The sequence below is a fragment of the Ovis aries genome, chromosome 2 (assembly GCF_016772045.2).
Source record: "Ovis aries strain OAR_USU_Benz2616 breed Rambouillet chromosome 2, ARS-UI_Ramb_v3.0, whole genome shotgun sequence".
Classification (NCBI taxonomy): Eukaryota; Metazoa; Chordata; class Mammalia; order Artiodactyla; family Bovidae; genus Ovis; species Ovis aries.
Window position 1 is genome coordinate 250,004,674 of NC_056055.1, and position 24,719 is coordinate 250,029,392.

The following is a 24,719-nucleotide window of genomic DNA, read 5'->3' on the forward strand; positions in this document are numbered from 1 at the left end:
CACCATTCCACAGTCAACGTCTGTTCCTGGGATGACAGATCCAAGGCCGTGTCCGCGCCCCTCCACTGCTCTTGTCCGGGCTGGAGTTCTCAGAACCACACTGCCTCTCAGGCTGATCAGAGGTAACTTGGGCAGACGCACCCCCTCGACGAGGGAGGCCGAGGTGTAAACAGGGAAGATCTAGTGATCCCAGGGCAAAGGGGGCAGATGTGGGAATAACGCAGAAGTAGCGTGAACCACAAATGTTCTTTGCTGTTACAGAAAATCAGGCGGTCCCAAACACCCACAGCTGCGGCTCGCCTGTGCGAGGCAATGGTGGAAGGTGTCCAGTAAATAAACACCAAGGACCTCCAAGATACTCGGAGCGAGGCATCGATGCCTGAAGGGACACTCATGTGCTGACCCGTGCATAGACGTGTCTGAAAATGTCATCTCATCCTGCCCACATCTGTGCTCAGTCCCCACAAGTCTGCACTGTACCTCCAGCTCCAACCATCACCACGTGGATCACAAACCCTCTGCTTGGCCTAACAGGAACTTGGCAGAGGCTTCATTCTAGGAGCCCTGGCTTAGTGCAGGGCGCCAGGACATGGCCACTTGGGAGCGGGTCTGCTCGGCCTGTGGGTGCCATCCACACACTAAGCCAGGTCCCAACTCGAGTTCCAAATCCACATCCTTCCCCAGGAGCTGTAGGCCCAAGTGTTTCAGTCCTCAGGCAGGTTGTGGTTCTGCCCCGGGAGCTCAGCCCCAGAACCGTGGGGGATACCGGTCTCTCACTTTCACACAAAGGCCACAATGCCTCTGGCTGGCGTGATGCCCAGATTCTGCCCCTCAGACACATGTGTGGCAGCCCTGCCCCCAGCACCTCCCATCGGGCCTGCCTGTGACAACAAGGTCTTTGAACAGAGAATTGAGTTAAATGAGGCCATTCAGGTGGGCCCTGATCCAATAGACCCGGTGTCCTTGTGGGAAGAGGAGGTCAGGACATAGAGACCCACACACACAGGGTGGCCAAGCGAGGACACGGGCAGGAGACGGCCATCCACAGGCCACGGGGAGAGGCCTCAGGGGGACCGGTGCTGCCCACACCTGGGTCTTGGGTTCCAGCCTCCAGGACGGGAGACGGTAAATGTGTGTTGTTCACACTACATCCATAACACTCTGTTACGGCCGCCTGATGGGCAAATGCAACTGCAGCCTCAGACTTAACCCCAGATGGCAGGAGTGAGCGGCAAGCAGGGGCCACTCGGCTGACCTGCCTGTGGGGTCGCTGAATTGCAAAGAGGGTGATGGTCTCCAGCACCTTCCCTCTGAATGCCAGCCGTGTGTTACCTCCAGTGTGGACACCAACTTCTCTGTCATTTAAAACCTCCATCGCTGCCTTGATACTCCTCAGGGTGACAGCTATGCTTCTCTCCATCTAGTCTTTCTTTTTCCAAAATGGAGCTAAAAACACACCAGCTGAGAGCTGGGCTCCCCTCCTCTTGCTGCCGTTCAGTTGCTAAGTCATATCGACTCTTTGCAGGGACAGTTGAACCAATTCTACACATTCTAACGGGAATGGGGCCCCAGGGACAGAGTGGGCTGCACCCCACGATGGGGCAGCTCCAAGTACGAGCGACACAGATGTCTTTACTCCTAAACCCCAGTCAACGGGCAGCAGCACAGCAGCACCAGGATCGTCTCAGCGGCCCAAACAGGCCCTGATTGGCAGAGAACCCCAGGCAAGAGCGACCGCAGGGCCACAGGCCTGCTCCAACCCGGACGTCAAGCCCCACCTTCAGTGAGGTAAAGAGTAAAGTCAGAGGAACTTTTCAGAGCACGAAGCAAAGGACACTCCCTCAGAGACGAATCTGGAGAGAACCTGAGAAAAAGTCAACCAGCACGTGAGTGAAACACAGAAGAGGCAAACCTCCCAGATGAAAGAGAGAGAAAAATGGTTAAAATGCCAAAAAGTGGCACCAGAACATGCATTTCACCCTCAACTATCATCAGAACTTGTGTGGGGTCTTGTTACACATGGTCAGGTGGGCGTGTCTGTGATTAAGTGAGAAGCACCTCCCACTGGTTCATCCACTTCACTGAGAGGTTTGGTGACACCAAGGAGCTGGGGGTGGCAGGGTAGTAGGGCAGAGGTCCCCGGATTTCAGAGTCACGGTCAGCAGGAGTGTGAGCAGGGGCTGGGCACCTAGGGGTAATGTGGGGTCCTCAGCGGGAGACACAGGAGTGGATGAGCCACCCCGCGAGGGAGACGGTCAGACAGTGATGGGTCAGGGCGGCCTGGTGCCCCACAGGGGACGCAGGTGAGGGAGGGGGCGGCCTGGAGTGGGGGACCAGGCCCCCCTGACATCCCCGGGCCCAGAGCTGTGCAGGGTGAAGGCCCGGCCCTGGGGTCTTGGCAGGTGGGAGGGTCCAGTAGGGAAGGATGGGCCGAGGGTGGCTGGATTAGAGGAAGGCGGGGTGGGGTGGGGTGTGGGGAGGAGTGGGCAGGCGTGGGGAGTGTGGGGGGCGTGGGGACAGCTACAGGAAGGAGGGTGGCGGGTTGGCCCTGGGTTGAGGCGAGGAGGCCCCTCGGGTCCCCCCAAGCCCGGCGTCTGCAGTCTGTGGGGAAGAGTGTCCCAAGGCCGCTTTTCATCTCCTCATCATGGATGGAGCGGGCCTTCTCTCCGCTGATGGACACTGCCGGGGTCCAGCCCCGGTGGATCCAGGGTGATTCGAAGGTGGGGGGACGGAGTCGGCGTCTTTGGAAAAATACATATTTAATCACAGATATAGAGAGATTAGAAATGGATAGTGCAGTAGCAAGATTAGTGGAGAAAAGGAGGCTGAATAACTTGGATTACATGGAATAGCATCCATGCTCCAGATGGGAATTCAGCCAGAAAAATGGGAGCAAGAAAGAAGCGACATGGGGGAATCAGTCTTTCTGGAAACTGATCCGATGTCTTTATTTATCTTTTGTTACACATAGGGATGAATACAGAGTCATGCGGGGGTCAGCAGTCCTGACCTTTATCAAAATCAGGTGCTTCACATAAATGTATAAAAAAAAGGTCTTAGGAATATTACATCATCTTCTGGCCATGAGAGAAACCTGTTGACATTTTATGATCCTTTCTTTCTGATAAGCAAAAAACTTATTTTTTCCAAGGGTGTTTTTTCTTAAACCACCCTCCAAATAAAGTTACATTCTTATAGCGTGAGGGTGTAGTGAGTTACAGTCAGGAAAGGAATTTATTTAACCCAAGGTTAACATGATTAATCTTAAAGGTTAATACTTATTTCTTCCTATATGCTTAAAGGTTAATACTTATTTCTCCTATATGCTAGTTATATTCATTACAAGGGTAGGGAACATGGAGATTTAGCAGCAAACATCAGCCTAACAAATGAAAATCCTTTCACCAATGCTCCCCTTAAGATCTATTTAGTCTTAAGATATGATAGAGTTACATTCTTACACAGCAAGGACACAGTGATTTATAACAAAGTACAGTGATCTATTACAAAAGAGAAAATCCATTAACTCAAAAAGTCTAGTATTGCTAACTTCAAAAACTATTGATTAATATATTCCCTCCCAAGTGCCTACGGATATGGAGGCCTGGTGGCAATCATTGACTCAACAAGAAGAAAAAGCCCTATGCTAATTAAGACTCTCAAAATACTCCAAAATTCTCTGCGCTGTTTATGGTTGAGAGGTAGTAAACAATCATGTGCCTAGTGGCAGCAGTATGGATAATCCTGTCACACAAGCTAGTCTGTCAGCAGAGAGGTTTGACCTGAGACATCCTTGTCCCACCCAGAGCAGGGAATTAGCAGCAATTATTGACACAACAAATGAAAAAACCCTTCTCCAATATAATTCCTAAACAACCCATTATACTAATGATTTCTAACTCCCCAAAAGAATTTGCCTTTAGTAAGTCTAAAACATCTCATGCCTCTCAGGTTGGGAGGCTGTAAACAATCACATGTGGCCGGACCTATCCAGGTGGGAGGATGGGCGAGGTGCTTAAGAGGAATTTGCTGGAGTGTTGTGGGGAAGAGCCCCGTTGAGGCGAAGGTGTAGGTGAGAGCATAAAACGGACTCTGGTTTTGGGGTTAGATGCTCGGGAACAGGGGGTTTCCTGAGGCTTGATCACGCCTTTGCGTGTGCCAAGCCTCCTTCCTCATGACCTTTGCCATGGGTGGAATTCCTCACGCTGGCCCCCGGCAGGACACCTCCTCTGTGACCTTCCAGTCGGTCGGCAGCTTAATCTGGGAAACACCACCACCAACCCACAGTGACCGCTTTTTAACCCACACTTGGAATTGGAGCATCGATTTCATGTAGGTCACAGCAGCGCCAACACCCATGGGCTCAGTCAGGAAGTGTCCTGACTCGAGAGGCAGAGGCCTGTCGGCTGTGACGCACGTGTAACCCTGTAACGAGCCAGCCCTGCACACGCACCTCTCCCAGGTCCTTCCTGATGCCAGTGTCCTTGACCTTCACTTACCCGCCTTCCCATCTAGCAATGCTGATTGGTCCACTTCAGGGCTTTCAGGAGAAATGCCTCTGGAGGTGATATTTTCGGTTTGGGTCGCTCTCATGCCTATTTGGGCTTCCCTGGTGGCTCAGCTGGTAAAGAATCCGCCTGTAATGTGGGACATCTGGATTCGATCCCCTGGTTGGGAAGATCCCCTGGAGAAGGAAAAGCAACCCAGCCCAGTACTCTTGCCTGGAGAATTCCATGGAGTGGAACAGGCTGCAGTCCATGGAAACGCAAAGAGTCAGACATGACTGTGGGACTTTACCTTTCACTTTCATGCCTATTTACCAGGGTGGGTGGAGATCTGAAGATTATTCTTTGTTCCTCAGTCTTGGACAAACCCTCAAAACCCCTATACTAGGCTTCAGTAAAGCTCTCCAGTAAAACTATGACGATTTCATATGACTCATATGTGAAGCCATCATTCCTACCGAAACCTGGTGCCATGTAACAATTCCATACCCTGAAATTTCTGATTGAAACTCCAATTAAAGTGTCAGACTTTTAACGGCAGAACCACTGCTTTGCTTGGAAGCTGAAGGGGGAGGGAAACCTAATTGCATTAAAGCGAAGGGCCCCCAAATGCAGACAGCACTATTCTCTTAGTGGGTTGGCTGAGGCTGTTTGTCAACATAAACTGAAAACCATTCAACAGTCATCATTACGCTGCCTGCCGCCAGGAAGCAGACAGGTATAGCCGACCACTCTCACATTCTATGGACTGTGAGCAGCCCAGATGCTGTTACACGGGTGCCCAGAACACTTCGAGGAGACATTTGGCTGTTTGGAGGTCAGTGACCTATCAGTCTAGCTGGATTCCCCCATGGTGGGGCCAGGAGCCACACCAGATGATTGGTGCCCAGACAGCACCACCTCCAGGAATTTCCAGGCTGCTGAAGACCCTGCATCACAGCATTCTTCCCCTCTGGCCAACCTTGTTGTGGTGACAAAGCAAAAGGCTGCACAGTGTGGGTTCAGGACACTGAGATGCAGCCCCTGGTTTTGCAGGAAAGTATCAACTGCATGTGATGCTCAGAGGAAAAGCTACCGCAACTTAGAGTTCGTGGCAAGGTCCTGCCTGCAACACCTGTACCCAAAGAGCAGGGTGTGTGGTGGGCTTACACAGTGGGGGGCACAGTCGCCACATTTCACGTGACACATACAGGGACCCGGAAGAACACATGAACCACGTAAACGTGCATTAGGGACACACTCACTTTACTTCTGTTGATTCAGCTCAGTTCAGTCAGTCGTGTTTGACTCTGCAACCCCAGGGACTGCAGCACGCCAGGCTTCCCTGTCTATCACCAACTCCCGGAGCTTAGTTAAACTCATGTCCATTGAGTCGGTGATGCCATCCAACCATCTCATCCTCTGCCATCCCCTTCTCCTCCTGCCTTCAATCTTTCCCAGCATCAGGGTCTTTTCCAATGAGTTAGTTCTTCACATGAGGTGGCCAAAGCATTGGAGCTTCAGCTTCAGCATCAGTCCTTCCAATGAATATTCAGGACTGATTTCCTTTAGGATGGACTGGTTTTGTCTCCTTGCTGTTCAAGGGATTCTCAAGAGTCTTCTCCAACACCACAGTTCAAAAGCATCAATTCTTCAGCGCTCAGCTTTCTTTATGGTCCAACTCTCACATCCATACATGACTACTGGAAAAATCATAGCTTTGACGATTAGACTTTGTCAAAATTAAAATCTTTGCTCATCAAATCACTGCTCTGACTGCAGATATATATAATTCTCAAAAACATATTTGACAAAGGACTGACACCTAGAATAAATAACATCAAAATTCAGTAATACAAACCACTCAAAAAAAATAACGGTGAAAACATTTGAACAAACACCAAGCCAGACCAGCCATAGGGAGTCAAGCGTGAATACCACACAACAGGAAGAACGGCAGGATTTACACAGCTGACAGCGCTGGCGGGAACATTGAAGACAAGCCGGGGGGAATGCCCAGCAGCTCCAGAAAACTAAGCCGGTGCCGCCCCTGCAGCCCAGACCCCCAGGGGCAATGGAAACAGACGTTTTCAGGAAGAGAAGAGGCATAGCAGACGCTCAGCAGCCAGACATCCTGCTGCAGAGGAGCCCACAGGCAGGAGGGGTGGAGAACAGGGAGTGTTCACAGAGGTCCCTCCTGTCCCCACCGCACAGGTGAGTCTCAACAGGTGAGCCTGTCACGCATCCTGTCCTGTGAGGCCACGGGCAGGCCAGCCCTTGGTGGAGACATGTCAGACCCACGATCGCATCAGGGAAATGGCAGGGGACCTGGAGGGGCCCCGGGAACCTTGTCTCTGCAGGGTCCGTCCCACACTGTTCGGGGTAGCCCGTGTCAAAGCTCCACGAGTGCTCAAGCACTCACTGAGTGTGAGCTCTGCTCCAGAAGGAGAAACGCTGTGAATGGGCATCGACCTAGGGTGGGCGGAGGATAAAATTGGAGAAGTGAAGACAGGCGACTGGTGAGATCTAACTGGCAGTTCCTAGTGGGTCGGACAGGTGTTCACTGTAAAATGCATTCTGTTTGCAATACATCTGGTGTTTCCTTCCCTTTTAATTCTTCCCCACTTCTTCCCAACATTTCTCTGGAAAGCGCATGTGCCTTCTTAAGTGAGAGCTGAAACAGGCATGAAGAGAAAGGCCCAGCGTTCATCCGGTGTTGTTTCTAAGGGGCCCTGCGTCAACAGAGGCATCTGGCTGTGGACTCACAGCTGAATCCAGGTCCCCAGCTGTATCACCAACACCAGTGATGTCCCCTGCCTGCCATGGTTGGGCGTGATGAGGCCACAGTGCTTCATCCAACATGTGACCAGCTCAGGGGTCAGCACCTGTGGTGCAGTCAGAGAGGAGATACACCCCCATGGACCTAAGGTGGGAGTGGGAAGGAAAGCTATTCAGAATTAAGATATAGAAGCGGAATTAGGACTGAAAACAGTAAACATTCAAACTTAAAAGGTTGCTTGTCAGCCTGTAAAGAAACATCGTTTGATCTGCACGTGTGTGGTGCAGATCTGACTTGCTTGGGGCTCCACTGGCCGCAGAAATGGGGATGGTCTCCAGACTGAGTCTGCGTTTGACGTGGGTGGCTGCACCGTCGGCTCGAAACCCCAGAGAAGTGAGCATCTGCCTGGGACCCGACGAGTCTGAGGGTCGTGTCTCATCCCCTCCCATGTCCTGGAATCTGTGTAGAGCTTCAGTTCTCTCCATTGTGGCTGAGACACATTTTCAACGTTTTTTAAAGTTTTACGACTCATTTTCCACCACGTTGTCCTGTGCCTTCTGTTTTGCTCCAAGAGAGAATTACTTTGTTTGTATGCGGCTGATTTTGCCAAATCCTGACTATGTTCTAGCTGGACCAATCTAAGTGGAGGCTGGAGGACCCAGAAGTCGGGTGGGGGGCCTGTCTGGAAAAGGAACCCTTCCTCACTGGCTTGAAGCTGGAAAGACCTTGCTGCCAGGAAGCATGCCCGACGGTGAACTCATCACAGAGAAGGCGTCTGCTCCAGAGCACAGAGCCAGGCTGCGAGCCTGGGAGCGGGAGGGTGAGCCATGGGGAAGGGGGCTCTGCCCAGCCCCGGGGGTCTGCGGGTGCTGTTCACCCCAGCGCTGGAGGCCTGGGCACTCAAGGGGCCACCCCCCGGGAGGGCCTCCCCAGTGCGCCCAACCCTCGCCCAACACGGACCCCTCCCCTCCCCCTCTGCATTCTGGTCCCTGCTATTAGGGTGGGCGGCCCCAGGCCCCAGAGCCCCACCCCACCTGCACGCGTCCTCCCCAGGTGCCCAAGCTTCCCCATCTCAGGGTCAGGCCCCTCCTCTGCCCAGCGCCATGGGCTCTGCTGGGAGGGCCACTGCGCAGATGCTCAGGGCCACTCCTGACCTGTTCCTCAGTGAGGAGTGACGGATGGAGCCACTGCCGCTCCAGCTCTCTGCACCACCTGGTCTTGGGCAATCAGTCCCTCCACCATCTCAGACACCTTTGGAGATACTGGGTGGTTGCTGACTGGACCAAACAGAACGTGCCACCAAGTTCAAAACCAGAGCGATGAGACCTAGCATCACGCAGCCCTCCCTCCCTCCCAGGGAGCGCCTTGGAATCATCCCTGCAAGGCTGGGCCCCGCCCTCTGATCACTGCAGACCACACTTTCTCGTGTCTTCTGCAGCCCCCAAACGCGAGAACATTTCCTCCCCTCCCTCGGCATTTCTCCCTGTGCCCCGGGGAGTCCCTCACCATGGCCGCTCTTCTCTAGGTGGGCTTACGGTCTGCCTGCCTCCCCACCACCCCCGACAAAACAGGCCGAGCCGGCAGGAGCCTGAGGGTCGAAGTGGCAGCAAATGACTCTGCTGCTGTTGCCCTTTGTGATATCTCTTCTCTCAAGGCAGGGAGTGCTCAGCTGCTAGAATTTAGGCCTCGTGCTTATAAAGCATTACTTGTCAGAAACGCGGTGTGGTCAGGGAGAATAACCCTTGAGGCACCGCCCATCTGTGACTGCAGACCACCCCGCAGCACGAGTAGCAGAGACAAGCAGCTCTGTGCTCCAGACACAGATGCCGACCTTAAATGTGGAAGGAAAGAAACTGATGCTTTTAAGGGCCAGTCATGAACTAGGCCAATCAACAGGGTGATTATTATTAAAATATTCATAATATGGATACTTTAATATGAATCTAGAAGTTGCAGCTCTAGTAATTTAGACACGTTGGATACAATAAGCACATCAAGAAGTCTCTGAAAAAGAGTTAGACATGCACACCCTCTGCCCATCCAACCACCCTCTTCCCTCTACCTACCACTCACCCATCTGCCCACCTAGCCACTCGCCCACCCAGCCAGCCAGCCACCTATCTGCCCACCCATCCACCCAGCCAGCCACCCACCCATCTACCTACCCGCCCACCCAGCCAGCCAGCCAGGCACCCACCTACCCGCCTATCCACCTGCCCACCCACCTGCCCACCCACCCACCCAGCCAGCCAGCCACCCCCCTGCCCGCCTGCCCACCCGCCTGCCCACCCTCCCCTTGCCTGGATCCCTGCCCACCTGAAAGCGCCAGGTGCACAAGAATGATGACTCAATGCAATACAATGATGTCTGGGGAATCTGGGGGAAGGGTTTCCTGGAATTACTTGTACTATTTTGCAAACATTTTTTGTAACTCTAATTATTTTAAAGTTGAACGATTTTTAACAAGCCCTAGAAGCTCACAGCCTCAAGCAGGAAGGCTCCGGTCCACGCCACCCCCGGCCCCTGTCTGGATGCCACAGTCTGAACAGGGGTAGGGGGGCCAGACCTGAAGAGTCAGTGTGGCCACCGCGGCCAACACACCAGTCATCACCAGAACTTCCACCCCAGAGAGCGGCCTACGGCTACTCTGCCACCTGGTGCCCAGGACAGCAGGTGACAGTCGGTGAGGGGCCGTGTGGACCCCAAGCGCTGAGGCCTCTCCTTTCAGAGCAGCTGTCAGAGGCCCACCTTCTGGGTGGAGGTGACCCCTTGGCCCCCAGTCCCCGAGGTCAGGGGTGCTGCACCCTCCACCTCTGCCAGGCCCGGCTAGACCCCACCTGCTCCCTGCTCCTTGACTTTGACCCTGACCTCTCTGCTCCCCTGGTGTCTCTCTGCCTGTGTCACGGCAGGTCCTGGACACCTCACAGGGCCATCCCTACCACGCACACATTTGCTGCAAAAAACATTTTCCTGGAGCAATAATAACATGTCGGCTTCCAATCCTCCCAGATAAGACCCTGAGCTGAGGGCACGGTGTCTGGGCCGGGCGGGCTGTCCTGGAGAGATGCACAGACGGCCGCTGTGATGCTCCCGGGGCCCGGGGACCCTGCACACGGCTCCCACAGACCGTCCATCCCCAGGACACGAGCACACCGTCCCAGACAGAGAGCTGGCCACACGAGACACAGAAAGCAGAGTAAGGGGGCCTTCCCGCAGACGCAGGGCGGTGGGCGCCTGGACCGCCACCCACAAACGCAGGGCCTCCTCCTCCTGCGGGACTCTCGCTGCCCCTCCACTCCCGGAATGATCCAGCATCCCTGGAGCAAGGATTCCCAAACACCAGCTCAAGGTCAGGTCGGCCACCCCGGCACATGGCACTTCGAGAATTCCGGAGTTGCCTGCAGCAAGGGAGCAGGAGCAGAGGGAGACGGGTGTCTGAAGGGCAGAGTCAGCTTCCATGTGTTGCAATTCGACATTTGAAGCTCAGCTCTTCAGGACACGCGCACAGGACCGTAATCCACAGAATTCACCGTGCAGTTTCACAAGGGTAAGCCTGGAGCCCATGATAGACCGCGGACCTCCTCTCTCAGAGACAGTGTTTCCTCTAATTCCATTCCTTTTCCTGTAACTATTGTTATTTCTCCCAGGGCTTGCTTTCCTTGTTGCCTGTGACTGCGATGGTCAGCTTTACCTTTTCTATTAACTTCTGTGTCTCCCCAAAGCTTTATTTCTATGCATCATTTCATTTTCTGTTAAAAGCAAGCCATAGTACAGGTGATACATCTCACACACGGATGTGACCCAGCCTCACCCTGTCTCAGGTGCCCTTAGGGAGGCCCTGAGGGTCTCCAGCCAGCGTCTCGGACCCCCGGCGCCCCTGCCTCTCACTGTCCCCCCGCCAGCCCGGCTCCTCAGCAGTCCCTGTGTTGCTCTGACGGGAACCAACCCTCCTGGGAGGCGGCGAAGGTCAGGCCCCGATCTACAGCCGTGCAACCCTGCGGGGAATACACTGGGCCCCACCGGAGCCAGCACGCATGTGTGTGTGCGTGTGTGCACAAGTTCACTGCAGAATGCAGGCACGAAAACAAAGGCCGGCCTCCCGCAGCTGTGAGAGCTGCCGAATGGGACAATGAGGAGGCGCCCTTTCAGAGGGCCCTAAGGCCGCCCCTGGGGGCCTCCGCTCTGACGGAGCAGATGGTGGGCGGGCCCCCAGCAAGCACCGCCCACAGCAGCTGGTGGAGTCTCCAGACAGACAGCTAGACCGACAGCTGCTGCTGCTGCGTCGCTTCAGTCGTGTCCAACTCTGTGCGACCCCACAGACGGCAGCCCACCAGGCTCCCCTGTCCCTGGGATTCTCCAGGCAAGAACACTGGAGTGGGTTGCCATTTCCTTCTCCAATGCATAAAAGTGAAAAGTGAAAGTGAAGTCTCTCAGCTGTGTCCGACTCTTCAAGACCCCATGGAATGCTCCTCCGTCCATGAGATTTTCCAGGCAAGAGTACAGGAGTTGGGTGCCATCGCTACCAACCCTGAAATTCCGCTAAAGCAAGGCCCAGCCCTCGGCTGCCTCTACGCCAATTAAGGCTTTTTCAGAAAAGTGTTTTCTTTACCAGCAGCTTCTCCCCATGCGCAGGGCTGTGGGGCTGCTGCTCCCTGCTTGGAACTTCGAGGGAGCCCCGCACCCTGGGGCTCGTCCGTCTGCCTATCCATCCAAGCTTCTGGAACAGCCCCGGCTTCAACCTGGTGACGTCAAATCTCACAACCTGGAGGTGGAAAGTACCGTCAGAGTGAACATTCTAGAACCCCAGGGTCCAGTTTGCTGTTTCCCAGGCTTTCTGTCTTGAAATTCATTTGTCTCTATTATTTCAATAAAGCAGTTCACCATTGTCATAAACCACCGAGTCTAATATTGCAGAAATATTGTTCAATATAAAAGAAAAATTTAATGTCTTCCGTTACTATCTGGTCCATAGTTTCAAAGAAATCAGATACCTATTTTACAGTAATCTAAACAGGCATCTCAGTTATGACTTTGCTGGCGTTGGGACTTAATTTTGGGAAATACCTAAAAACTATAATAAAATGTGATTTTTCCGTGATTGAAATTGAATAAAGTTTGAAATCTTACAACCAAATCACCACACAAGGGCCACACAGGCATTTAGGCTCAGTTCTTTACAAGCCAGATCGAAGAGGGAAAACTATTAAAGGATAAAATAAAGCCCCTCAGATTTGCTGCAGGTTTAATTATATTGATCCGCATGATGCTTCCTGCTGAAACAACTTCAGGTCAGTGAAGCAACAATGACTGTAACTGGTCTGATCCTTCTGGGGAACTAGTGACCAGCAGATGACTGCCCGCACCTCCCGCCTTCACACCGCGGTGTCTGGAAACCAGCCCGCTTTCCAGCCTCTGCGGCCCCGGGGCTGCTGTTCAATAATGCTTAAAGGTTCCTGGCTGTGTCACAGATTTGCACAGCAACTTCCTTCTGGAGCTTCTGTCATCTCGGTAAGAGTCTCCCCTCAGGAGCCAGTCTGCTGGGCTCTTTCTGTTAAATCCCCGGGAGCTCTTTTCCCCTCGGACGCTGTCACTGAGCCTGGACCTGCCTCGGGCTGCCCGCTCTGGCAGCAGCTCAAGTGCATGCATCCGTGGGGCCGTGGGGACTCTGAGCCAGGGAGGCAGAGGGCTGCGGGCTCAGAACACACACGGCTTTTGTCTGCCCTCCAGCGTGATGGCTGCACTCATGCCATGCCAGCCGCAAGTCAGCACGTGAGTTCTTTTCAGCCATTTGGTGAGTGTGCCGTGGTGAGTGTGCCATGGTGTCACGCTGGGGCTTTACGCCTTACTCCCTAACGAGTAACACTTTAGCCCTTTTGCTATTTACTTGCTGTCTGGATATTTTTCTTTTCTGAAGGGCTTGTGATAAATACTTTATTTGCTGTGCCTGTATTTGAGCAATTTGTAGTTTTTCGTTGGATGAGATGCTTTGATGCATGTACGTATATAGAGGTAAACAGGTACAGACAAAGCCTCCTGCTCTGTGACCTGCATTTTCACTTTCTTCGCTGTGTCTGTTGATGAGCAGATGTTCTTAATCCCAACGTCGCACAAGCAGCAAGGCTGTTCCTCGTGTTTATCGAGTGTGTGCTTCCTGCTTAAGACGCCTTCACCTCCCAGAAAAAGGGAGACATGCTCTTTGCTTTCTCCTTAAATCTTGACTGCTTCCTCATCCACGTGTGGACCTACAGTACACCTAGAATGTGAATTTGTTTTCGCATAAAATGTGGAAAGAGTCAAAAATTCACTCTTTCCCACCTTGAACCAATTAACACACACATTTTATTTTTGAAACGTCCTTTCCCCACAGTGAGGTGCCACCGTGGCCTGGATCAGGGGGTGGTTTCTGTGTCATCTGTTTGGTCCTTTGGTTCCATTTGTCTGCTTTTACATCAGCATCATGGGTGCCTGTGTGCTTAGTCGCTCAGTCGGGTCCAACTCTTCGCAACCCTGTGGACTGTAGCCCGCCAGACTTCTCTGTCCATGGGATTCTCCAGGAAAGAATACTGGAGGGGGTTGCCACGCCCTCCTCCAGGGAACCTTCCCCAGCCAGGGATTGAACCCACACCTCTTGTGGCTCCTGCATGGCAGGCTGATTCTTTGCCACTGAGCCACCAGGAAGGCGCACATCGGCATCACGCCATCTCAGTCACTGTCGCTTCGCAGGAAGTCCTCCAGCTTTGTTCTCACACGTGCTCTGGCTCTTCTAGGCCCTTTGCATTTCTGTATTGTATTGGTTATTTATTGCTGGGCCCAAAACTCGGCAGTGTAAACACCCTCACTTATTATCTCTGAGCGTAAATCAGGAATCCAGAAGTGGCTTCCTTGAGTGAAGGTAACAGCGCTTCAGAAGTGACACTGTGTCCTCACTGAAGAGGGTCCCTGGGCCAGTCCACTTTGGCGAGGGCGGGGGGTGGGTGGCTACAGGAGGGGAGTTGGGGGTTCCTGGGTCATCTCAGAGGCTGATGACCACACACATTGAGTTCCAAGTAAGAGTGCTGATTTCCAGAAAAGGAATCAGCTAGAATATTGATTAGAATCACAGTGAATATTGATTAGAATCGCAATGAATTTATAGTCAGTTTGAGGAACATTGACATTTAAAAACCGTGTGGCCTCTCGCCCCACTCACCTTTCATTGCCTTCAGCTGGGACTGGTTCTCAGTGCACGTGGCATCCACATACCGCTGGATGCTGTTTGCACGACTGAGCAGGCTGCTGTCTTAGGATTCTGTTGTCTATTTGTCGCTGGTATTGAGAAGTACAAGTGATTTCTTAATATTGATCTGTTTCCATATTAATTTGGGGAGTTTTAAAATGTATTCTTTCTTTGTCTGTACACAGTCACATTATGAATTTTATTTCTTCTTTCCAAATCCTCAGGCATGTTTTTCTCGCTTAGGGAACTATTGAACACACATGGTGGCAGCGTTATTAACTCACGAGTGCTGTTTGTGGCTGGACAGTCATCTACTCTCTTTATTGGATTGAGGAGGTTCCCTTCGGTTCCTAGTGCCAGTTAAAAGGTTTCACAATGAATGGAGTTTGCATTTTATCAATACTTTTCCTGCATCCATTGAGATGGGGTTTTCTCTTTCACCTGATTAAGTGTTGAGTCACATTGACTTTTTAGCTTTAAACCACCCTTGTTTTCCTGGAATAAACCCACTGCATCATGACATATTAGCATTTCTATATAATTTGGCTAGTTTTTGTTTAGGATTTTTTTGTTTGCTATAGTGAAAGAGATGTTTTCATAATTTTTCTTTATTTAAAGTCTTTGTCAGGTTTTGACATCAAGGGTAATGAGGTGCCTTAAGTTTCACCTCCGCATATGGAGACTCGAAGCAGTTTTTCAAAAGCTCAACACTCAATTCTGGTTTCTCAGTATTTCTTAATATCTCCCATATGCTCTGAACAGCTGCTTTTCCAATAAGCAGCTTTCCATTTTTAAAAAAGCTCACATGACATGCACTGCCTAAGAGAATTTAAAGAATGAACTTAAACCTAACAGCAATACACAAAGAGCTTATGACCCAGGTAACCATACTGGTGTGATCACTCATCTAGAGCCAGACATCTTGGAATGCAAACTCAAGTGGGCCTGAGGAAGCATCACAATGAACAAAGCTAGTGGAGGTGATGGAATTCCAGATGAGCTATTTCAAACCCTAAAAGATGACGCTGTTAAAGTGCTTCACTCAATATACCACCAAATTTAGAAAACTCAGAAATGGCCACAGGACAGGAAATGTCAGTTTTCATTCCAATCCCAAAATAGGCAGTGCCAAACAATGTTCAAACTACCATACAATTGCACTTATCTCATATGCTAGCAAGGCAATGCTCAAAATTCTCAAAGCCAGGCTTCAACAGTACGTGAACCAAGAATACCTAGATGTTCAAGCTGGATTTAGAAAATGCAGAGGAACCAGAGGTCAAATTGCCAATACTCATTGGATCATAGAAAAAGCAAGAGCATTCCAGAAAAATGTCTACTTCTGCTTCATCAATTACATTAAAGACTTTGACTGTGTGGATCACAACAAACAGTGGAAAATTCTTAAAGAGATGGAAACACCAGATCACCTTACCTGCATCCTGAGAAACCTGTATGCAGGTCAAGAAGCAACAGTTAGAACTAGACATAGAACAACAAACTGGTTCCAAATTGGAAAGGAGTACTTCAAGGCTGTATATCATCACCCTGCTTATTTAACTTACATGCAGAATATATCATGTGAAATGCCAGGCTAAATGAAGCACAAGCTGGAATCAAGATTGTCAGGAGAAATATCAATAACCTCAGCTATGCAGATGACACCACCCTAATGGCAGAAAGTGAGAGGAGCTAAAGAGCCTCTTGATGAAAATGAAAGAGGAGAGTGAAAAAGTTGACTTAAAGCTCAACATTCAGAAAACTAAGATCATGGCATCCAGTCCCATCACTTCATAGCAAATAGATGGGGAAACAATGGAAACAGTGACACTTTATTTTGGGGGGGGGGCTCCAAAATCACTGCAGGTGGTGACTGCAGCCATGAAATTAAAAGACGCTTGCTCCTTGAAAGAACAGCTACAGCCAACCTAGACAGCATATTATAAAGCAGAGACATTGTTTGGCTTACAAAGGTCTGTCTAGTCAAGGCTACGGTTTTTCCAGTAGCCATGTATGGATGTGAGAGTTGGACTAGCAAGAAAGCTGAGTGCCAAAGTATTGATGCTTTTGAACTGTGGTGTTGGAGAAGACCCTTGAGAGGCCCTTGGACTGCAAGGAGATCAAACCAGTGAATCCTAAAGGAAATCAGTCCTGAATATTCATTGGGGGGACTGATGCTGAAGCTGAAACTCCATGTAGGGAGATTCCGTGTAGGGAGAAAAGCCCTCTACCCTGTGCAGTTGGTAATACCTCGTGTGCAGTAAGTCGGGGGCAGACAGTGATGCAGAGCCCCCACATCCCAGAGGGGCTCTGCAACCCATCTGTGGGTCCACTGTAGGGGACACTGACAGACAGCCCAGGGGCAGGATGAAGCTGACGGAGCCACAGTCAGGCCAACCTCCACCCACCAGCCCCCACCCCTAAGAGACGGATCTTAGAATGATTTGGCCAAGTTAACAGAACAGTCGAGTGAACTAAACTAAATCCATGACATCTCCACGGGCCAAGGGGTTTACAGGACAGGAGTAGGTGCCGGGGTCCAGCCCCAGCAGGATCCAGGGTACCCTCAGGAGAGACGGCGTTGGCAAGAGAGAGAGAGAGAGAGAGAGAGCAAATGAATGTTGCAGTTAAGAAAGTAGAGGAGAGGAAGAGGTTGATATTCCTTGGTTTACACAGAAAGCCAATAAAGCCCCTGCAAGGGACTTGCTCTGTTCACGAAGACCTCAGGTGCCTTCTTGATGGGATGAAGGTGCAGAGCACCTTCTTGAGAGGGTCTTAGAAGCCTGGGCAGGAAAGTGAACTCAGAGGGCCTCTGTGCTCCAGGGGATCAACCTGAAAAAGAAAGAGAAAGAGAAAGAGAAAGAAGGAAACAATGACACGGGGAGACCAAGCTTTGGTGAGCAAGGCCCACAACTTTAGTTTCAAAAGGAGCTTTTATACCTTAAGTTGTACATAGAGAATAATGGAAGATGCAAAGTCATGCAGGGTCAGCAGTCCTGACCCTTATCGAGACCAGGCTTTCTTTCTGCATACGTTTCCATTTACAAAGGTATTAGATGATTGACATCATCTTCTGGCCAGGAGGCCTGATAACATTGTATGATTCTTTCTTCTGATAAAGGTTAATCAACCAAAAAGCTTATTTTCTCTAAAGGTGATTTTTCTAAAGTCTAGCACCATTCTCCTAAACCACTAGATAAAGTTGCATTTCTATAGGGCAAAGGTGCAGTGGGCTATAACAAAGAAAGAATTTATTAACTTAAGGTTTAATGTTGTTAATACCAAGGCTATTACTTATATTCCTATATATCAACTATATTAATTAATGCACTCCCAGGCACACAATGAAAGATATGAAAACTTCGCAGCAAGCATTGGTTCAACAATGAAACCCTCCACCAGTACTACTCTAATAACTTTAACTCCTCAAAAGGCTCTGTATTTTTAGAATGTTTTAAGCTTCCCGTGCCTCTCGTGGTTGGGAGGCTGTGAACAATCACAGGCGTGGTTGTAAAAGTCCAGATAAACCTGTCAGGCAAGTTAGAAAGCCATCAGAGGGGTTTGAATGGAAACACTCCAATTATGCCCAGGAGACTTATTAACTAGAGCTCTAAGTTGATTTCCTTTAGAGAAAGGTGGTCGGGGATAGCCCCCTGTTAATGTTAGAGGAGTTGGTGAAAGGCATAAGATAGTAAGACAGACAGATTCTGGTTTTGGGGTAGATGCTGAGCAGGTCCAGGGGGTCCCTCGAGTCCTGATCCGCCTTGCCCGTTAGGTCTCTTCTGCATGACCTTGTCATGGTGGGGTCTCCCGTGTTGGCTCCCAGCAGGTGGGGGTTCGGGGAACGTTGTCAAAACCCACTAACCAACATGGGCATCTGAGCGTGAAGAAGGGGAGGGGGTGTCGCACAAATATTAGAAAGCATGAATATCACGTATTTTATTGCCCAGCTTCTTTTGGAACTAAACACTGTTTGTCAAATAGTCACCCAGGGAGGGGAGACACGAATCACTGTTTCCAAGCTGTTGGGCCATTTTTGAAGTACATTTGACTTACAGAACTGTATCAGTTTCAGGTGTACAAGATGATTTGACCCTTGTGGACATTATCAAATGACTAATGCAGTAAGGCGAGTTGCCCTCTGTCTTCACACGAGGCTGTTACAATGCTGGCGCCCACACGAGACCTAGTCACTTTGCCCCTGGAGGCCTGAGCCTCTGATGCGTCACCCGTGTCACTTGGTGCCCCAGCGTCTCCCCTCTGGCAACCACTGTGCATCCTCTGAGTCTGTGGGTCTGTTTCCATTTCTGTTTGCTTGCTGTGTTTTTTAGATTCCACATATAAGTGAAATCATAGACTATTTGTCTTTCTCTAATACTTCACTTAGCATAAAACCCTCCCAGTCCATCCATGTTGTCACAGATGGTAAGGTTTTATTCTTTTCATGGGTTAGTAATAGTCTACTATATTCATGTACTACAGCTTCTTTATCTGTTCACTTATCAATGGCACTTGGGTCAGTTCCTCATCTTCACTGTTGTAAATAGTGCTACAAAGAACATAAGAAAGCATGTGTCTTTTCAAGTTAGTGTGTTTGTTTTCCTCAGAAAAACACCCAGAAGTGAAGTTGCTAGATCCTAAGGTCACCCTATTTTTATTATTTTGAGGAACCACCATAATTTTTTCATAGTGGTTGCATCAATTTACATTCCCACCGACACACACTGTGTAACATTTAAATTTAGGATATCTTTATTTTTACAACATAAAAGTGTTTCTTTTATGTAATCTACAGTGGAATGGTTCTTGATATACCTTATATCAGTCATGTCCAAGTACAGTCCATGGGATTCTCTAGGCCAGAATACTGGAGTAGGCAGCCTTTCCCTTCTCCAGGGGACCTTCCCATTCCAGGGATTGAACCCAGGTCTCCTGCATTGTAGGCGGATTCTTTACCAGCAGAGCCACAAGGGAAGCCCAAGAGTACTGGAGTGGGTAGCCTATCCCTTCTCCAGTGGATCTTCCCAACCCAGGAATCAAACTGGGGTCCCCTGCATTGCAGGCGGATTCTTTACCAACTGATGGGAGGGACTGCATCACCCAGTGAGGCATGTGGGACGCGGGCAGAGGAAGGAGAGCCCCCAGAGGACCGCCAGGGAAGAGCACTCCTCAGTTCACCTGGCAGGGGTACTGCCCTCGGGTCTGGAGGGTGGGGGGCGTCAGATCCACCAGTGTTCCTCACTCACCCTTTGCTTGGATGAGGCTCTGGGTCCAGGGGATGACGTCCATGCCTGAGGGTCCCATGCAGGGAGCCGGGGTTACTATGGAAACCTGAAGGCACTGACATCAGCCTTCACCGTGTGCTTCAGAGGTTCCCTGAGCAAGTGCTGCACCTCCTGGAACAAACCTCACCCCATCCCCAAAGGAGAGCTTCTTGGGCCCTCGAGGTGCACAAAACAGGCACTTTTAGGGGCGCCCAGCCACACAGAGAAGTGATTGAAATGTTTGGCCTGCAGATGAGTGAAACATCAAATTGGAACAATTTCTACCACTTAAACTTTTAAACTTTTCATTGTTAGAAAATTGGATGCAAAGCCACACTGTTAATAAAATAATGAGACTAAAAATATGTTGTAACAAAATATATTCATAAAATATATGACCATTTCAAATACTCAGTACTTTAAATACCTACCTCTTAACGTCCACTTTGCAGGGACTTGGCAGAGAATGAAAACTAAGGTACTGTCTGGGGAGTCCAGGAGAATCACAGTGAACAACAGAAGAAAACTCAGATTTACAGATCGTTGCAATGCCAGCGTGCGATCTGGTAAAACCTGTATGTTTGTCTCCAGACCTTCCGATTCAGCACAACGTTTACCAAGCTCGGGTTCAAAGTCTGAGTTAATCATTAATGCGAAGCTGTCGTCCTGGACAGCAGGCACCCTTGCTGTGAGCACAGGGCTGGGGGTACCACGGGGAGCATCTACTGGCTGCACGGCCTCCTTCCCAGCAGGGCTCTGCTGGGGTCTCCGCAGGGCTAAGGCCACTCACAGGCCAGGGCCACCCGGGCCTTCCTGGAAAGACGTCATCCCGATGGTCCATGCACATGGGGGCAGAAATCCCCTGTGACAGCTGGGGCACATTGTCTGGATGGCCTCTCGGAAGAGGCTGCCAGAGGCTGAGGATTGAGGCCCTCCTGCAGGAGTGAGAACAGGAGAGGAGGCTGGGAAACTCCTGGATCCATCATCCCAGAATATTCCAAATGGCTGACTTTCAAAGCCAATAAACATTCAGTTCAGTTCAGTTCAGTTCAGTTCAGTCGCTCAGTCGTGTCCGACTCTTTGTGACCCCATGAATCGCAGCACGCCAGGCCTCCCTGTCCATCACCATCTCCCAGTGTTCACTTAGACTCATGTCCATCGAGTCAGTGATGCCATCCATTAGGTCCTATAATAAGGTCATAAAATACAGGAATTGAGCACGAAGCTCCTGGCCATCAGAGTCTGCACGGGAAGGAAGTGTCGCCAGGCCCACACTGCATCATCTGAGACTCAGAGCATCTCCCGCACTTAGCCGGAGCCTCTTGAAAACCTGACTTGCTTCAGCAACCAGGCACCGACCTTGGTGGTTCCGAAACAGTCACCCTCTCAACCTCATGGATGAAGATGCCCCAGGACATAATGAAGTAGGGAGCAGCCCTGCCCTCTGGGACACCTGGTCAACCCTGGCCTGGGACAGTTCCCTTGCAAAAACATGTACAGAGTTGCGGCCCAATCCCTCCGTCCCCAACTGGGTAGCTGCCCCCTGGAAAGGGAAGGGGCAGGAAGCAGCTGCTTTCAGTGTGGCATTGCCCACAGCGCCCAGCAGGATCCAAAGGACACAGCAAGGCATCAGGATTCCTGCTCTAACAGAAGCTCTGAGGTCAGAGGAGAGGCCTGGGCTTCAGGAGTCAGCTCCTGAAGTTTGTTCATCCTCAGATTTTTATCAGCATTTCACAACTCTGCTAAGATGGGCTGCAGGGATTAGTGTATATAAAATTCAGGTGTGACCAGAGCAGAAGGAAGCAAGGGTGCTTGCTGGACCTGGCCCCCTTTTCCTCCCTGCCCAGGGAGACAGATGGGGTCCCTGGTCCTGTCCCGTCTGCCTCTGTGAGAGGACTTGTGCACACACCCTTTGTCATGTGACATGCCTGTGCTCCCCCAGATGCGATTCCAATGTGTTTTCTGCCCCATCGATGCGATTTCCATCAGCCAATCAAGTGCTGTCAGATGCCCGAGAACAAACGCGCTAGCACATGTGCATGCGGCTCTGTCTCTCATGCTCCGTCACGGGGAGGAGCAAGGCCAGGTGGCCAGAGGACAAGGAGGGCGAGCCATGCGCGGTAGAGTCAGTGCATGCGTGCGAGAATGAGCGCCTCTTGTGAGCCAGAGTGTCCGGGCAGCGTGCCACACGGTGTTGCTTCCTCAGTGCTGACTGACACACCTGCCTAATGCCACCTGTAAACAGTGACTGACTCAGCGGACAGGCATCCGTGGGACTCCAGAAGCCCCCTCGGTCCCCGTGGGACTCCAGACGCCCCTCGGTCCTGTGAGAGCATCTGAGATGCTGGGGCACAACGCGCAGTCTCAGCGCTTCCATCCCAACCTGGGAGGACCTGGGTGTGATGGACCCACCTGGAGAGGCACTAAGATTCAAGTCCATGGCCTGGATCGTAAGGCCAGCAAGGGCTTAGCCAAGTATAAGAGAGGCCTCACACAGCATCCAAAGGCCACATCATTAGGCAGGGCAGGTGGTTCCCAGGCATCCTGAGTCAGCCAGGCAGTAACTGGCAGGAGGATGGGCCTTCAGTCACCGCTCCCCCTTCCCGTCAGACCACCAAGGCCCCCAGACACGGGTTGCTCCCCCACTCTCAGGAGCAGATGGCTTCCCACCATTCAGACCAGGGAGAGTCTGTCTCCCCCCAGACCGGGACAAGCCCAAGACCCACACCCTGTGGGGTCAGGCAGCCCCACACCCAGAGCTTTCTGTGTGCAGAGTGTCTAAGATGAGCGAGCCACAAGCAAACTCTCCAAGAATCTCACTGCACCTGGGAGGTCAGGGTTCATTCTGTTTTCCCACCTCCCATCCTGTTTGTTTAACAACAAACAGCTCCTGAGAAGGGCTTTGTCCCAAAACCTTGGAAATATCGCCCTTGATGGCTCCTTGTTCTCCAAAAACTGGCTGACTTCACTTAAGATTTTTGGGCTAAAAATCCAGAGGGAGAGAGAATGAAATCTAGACGCAAGAAGGCATGCACTGCACAAAGTGGGTCCGTTTATTCAGCTAAGGATAATTGCCAGTCACTGTTCTGTAAAAGGTGAGGCTGATTGGCTCTTACTTCGAGAAACGGTTGGAAAATGGTAGACTAAGGTTTGTATTCAATCACAGTGAAGTGAATTCTGCTTTCCGCTGACATCCACGGAAGTCAGAGTGGCTTCTGATAGAGACGGAGCCCACAGTGATCTTCACCCAGAAGACCGAAGCCCGGAATCTAAGTCGTCATCCTGAAGGGGCAGCGGTTCAGCCAGTTCAGCCAGTTGACTGAGATCTTAGCACCAAGTAATAGACATAAGCTTAAAAAGCCTTTGTCACCGCTGCAAACATTAAGGACCCAGCAGAGTAAGCTCCTGCCCATGTCGCCCAAGCCTTCCGCTTAGCCAAGAGGCCTGTGTCCTCCCCAGGTCCTCATCTTTCTCCAGCCCTGGAGAGCAGCTGCAGCCCCTCAGGGCCCAGGAGCGGCCCCTGAGGGAGGAAGGGCCCAGCCTCCAGGAGCCCCCAGTCCTGGCACGAACAAGCTGTCCTTTCCAGCTTGTGAGCTGGTCTGGGGGGTTGAGCCAGCCATCTGCAGATAGCCGGCGAGCTGTTCTTTGTTCTCCCCACAGATGCTCTCAGTGGGTGTGCGCTTGATTCACTGGACATCGCCCTGTTTATGGGCCTCTGATCCGCCGACAGGCCCACTCCATGTCCCAATCCTTGGACCTGTGGATATGTCCCCTCTCAGGGCCAAAGGGCCCTGGGGAAGTGGCTAAGACCAGAGACCTGAGGTTGGCACTGTATCCCAGACGTTCCAGTGGGCCTGACCTGTGACACTGACCCCGGCAGACAAGGAGCACTGTCTCCTCTGCCCTCTGAAAGGGGTCAGAGAGGCTGGATGGTGAGAAGGACTCTGCCCACCATCGCTGGTTTGAAGGGACAGAGGCTGGGCAGCCAGGAAGCCACCTCAGTCCTGTGACGGCAAGGAGCTGAGCTGCACCCACGGCAGGGGAGCCTACAGATGGAGGGGACTCTCCCCAGACCTCGGATCAGAACCCATGCCTCCCTGTCACCCACGCAAGGCCCTGGCCAGAGGGCCCAACTGAGCTTGACCTGTGACTCGCAGGAAGAGCTCACAGATGTGGGCGTTGACCTATGCCGTGCAGGGCACCTGTTAGCGGTCTCCAGAGACTGTGCAGGGATGTGGGCACATCTGACCCAGAAAAGCGCTGCCCACATGGCAACCCTGGCCCACGGCCACCCCATGGCCACCCTGGCCCACGAAGCTGCCCCGGCCCACAGCCACCCATGGCCAACCCGGCCCACACGGCTGCCCCGGCCCACGGGGCAAGGAGCAGATGCCCCAGATGCCCTGTTGCTGCCACTCGCTGAAACTCCTGATCCACCCCTGGAACCAAAGTAACAGAAAATGAGGGGAACAGCCAGCTTTCCAAAATAACAAGGCAAGCCAGAGAGAGTAGACAGATCTTTTTTCAAAAAAATGGCGGCGCAGTGGCACAAGTCCAAGACCTGAAATGAACTTGTGTTAGAGAAAGAAAGTGAAGTCACTCAGTCATGTCCGACCCTGCAACCCTGTGGACTATATGGTCTATGTGATTCTGCAGGCCAGCATACTGGAGTGGGTTGCCATTTCCTTCTCCAGGGCATCTTCTGAACCCAGGGATCAAACCCAGGTCTCCTGCATTGCAGGCAAATGCTTTACCCTCTGAACCACCAGGGAAGCTTGTGTTAGGAATTCCTAAAAGGGGAGTCACGAGCCCCGAGACACCATCAAGTCAGCCTCCTTCAGCCGCAAGCCCCCCAAGAAACCCCGAGTCTGCCGCCTTTAGCCACATCTGGGTGACCTTTGGGGAGGACCGGGTGAGGTCTGGGATGAGGCTGGCTGGGGTCCCACACAGAGCTCGGCATGGGGCAGACAGCACAA

The 24,719-nt window shown here is 51.5% G+C and overlaps 1 long non-coding RNA gene across 1 annotated transcript; it reads left to right on the forward strand.

Moving 5' to 3' along the window:
• The first annotated feature begins 4 nt into the window (after positions 1-4).
• Positions 5-20,795, forward strand: LOC114112439 (uncharacterized). The gene is made up of 2 exons (XR_003587838.3): positions 5-122; positions 262-20,795. It is a non-coding gene; the product is annotated as an uncharacterized LOC114112439 (long non-coding RNA).
• Positions 20,796-24,719: the final 3,924 nt, after the last annotated feature.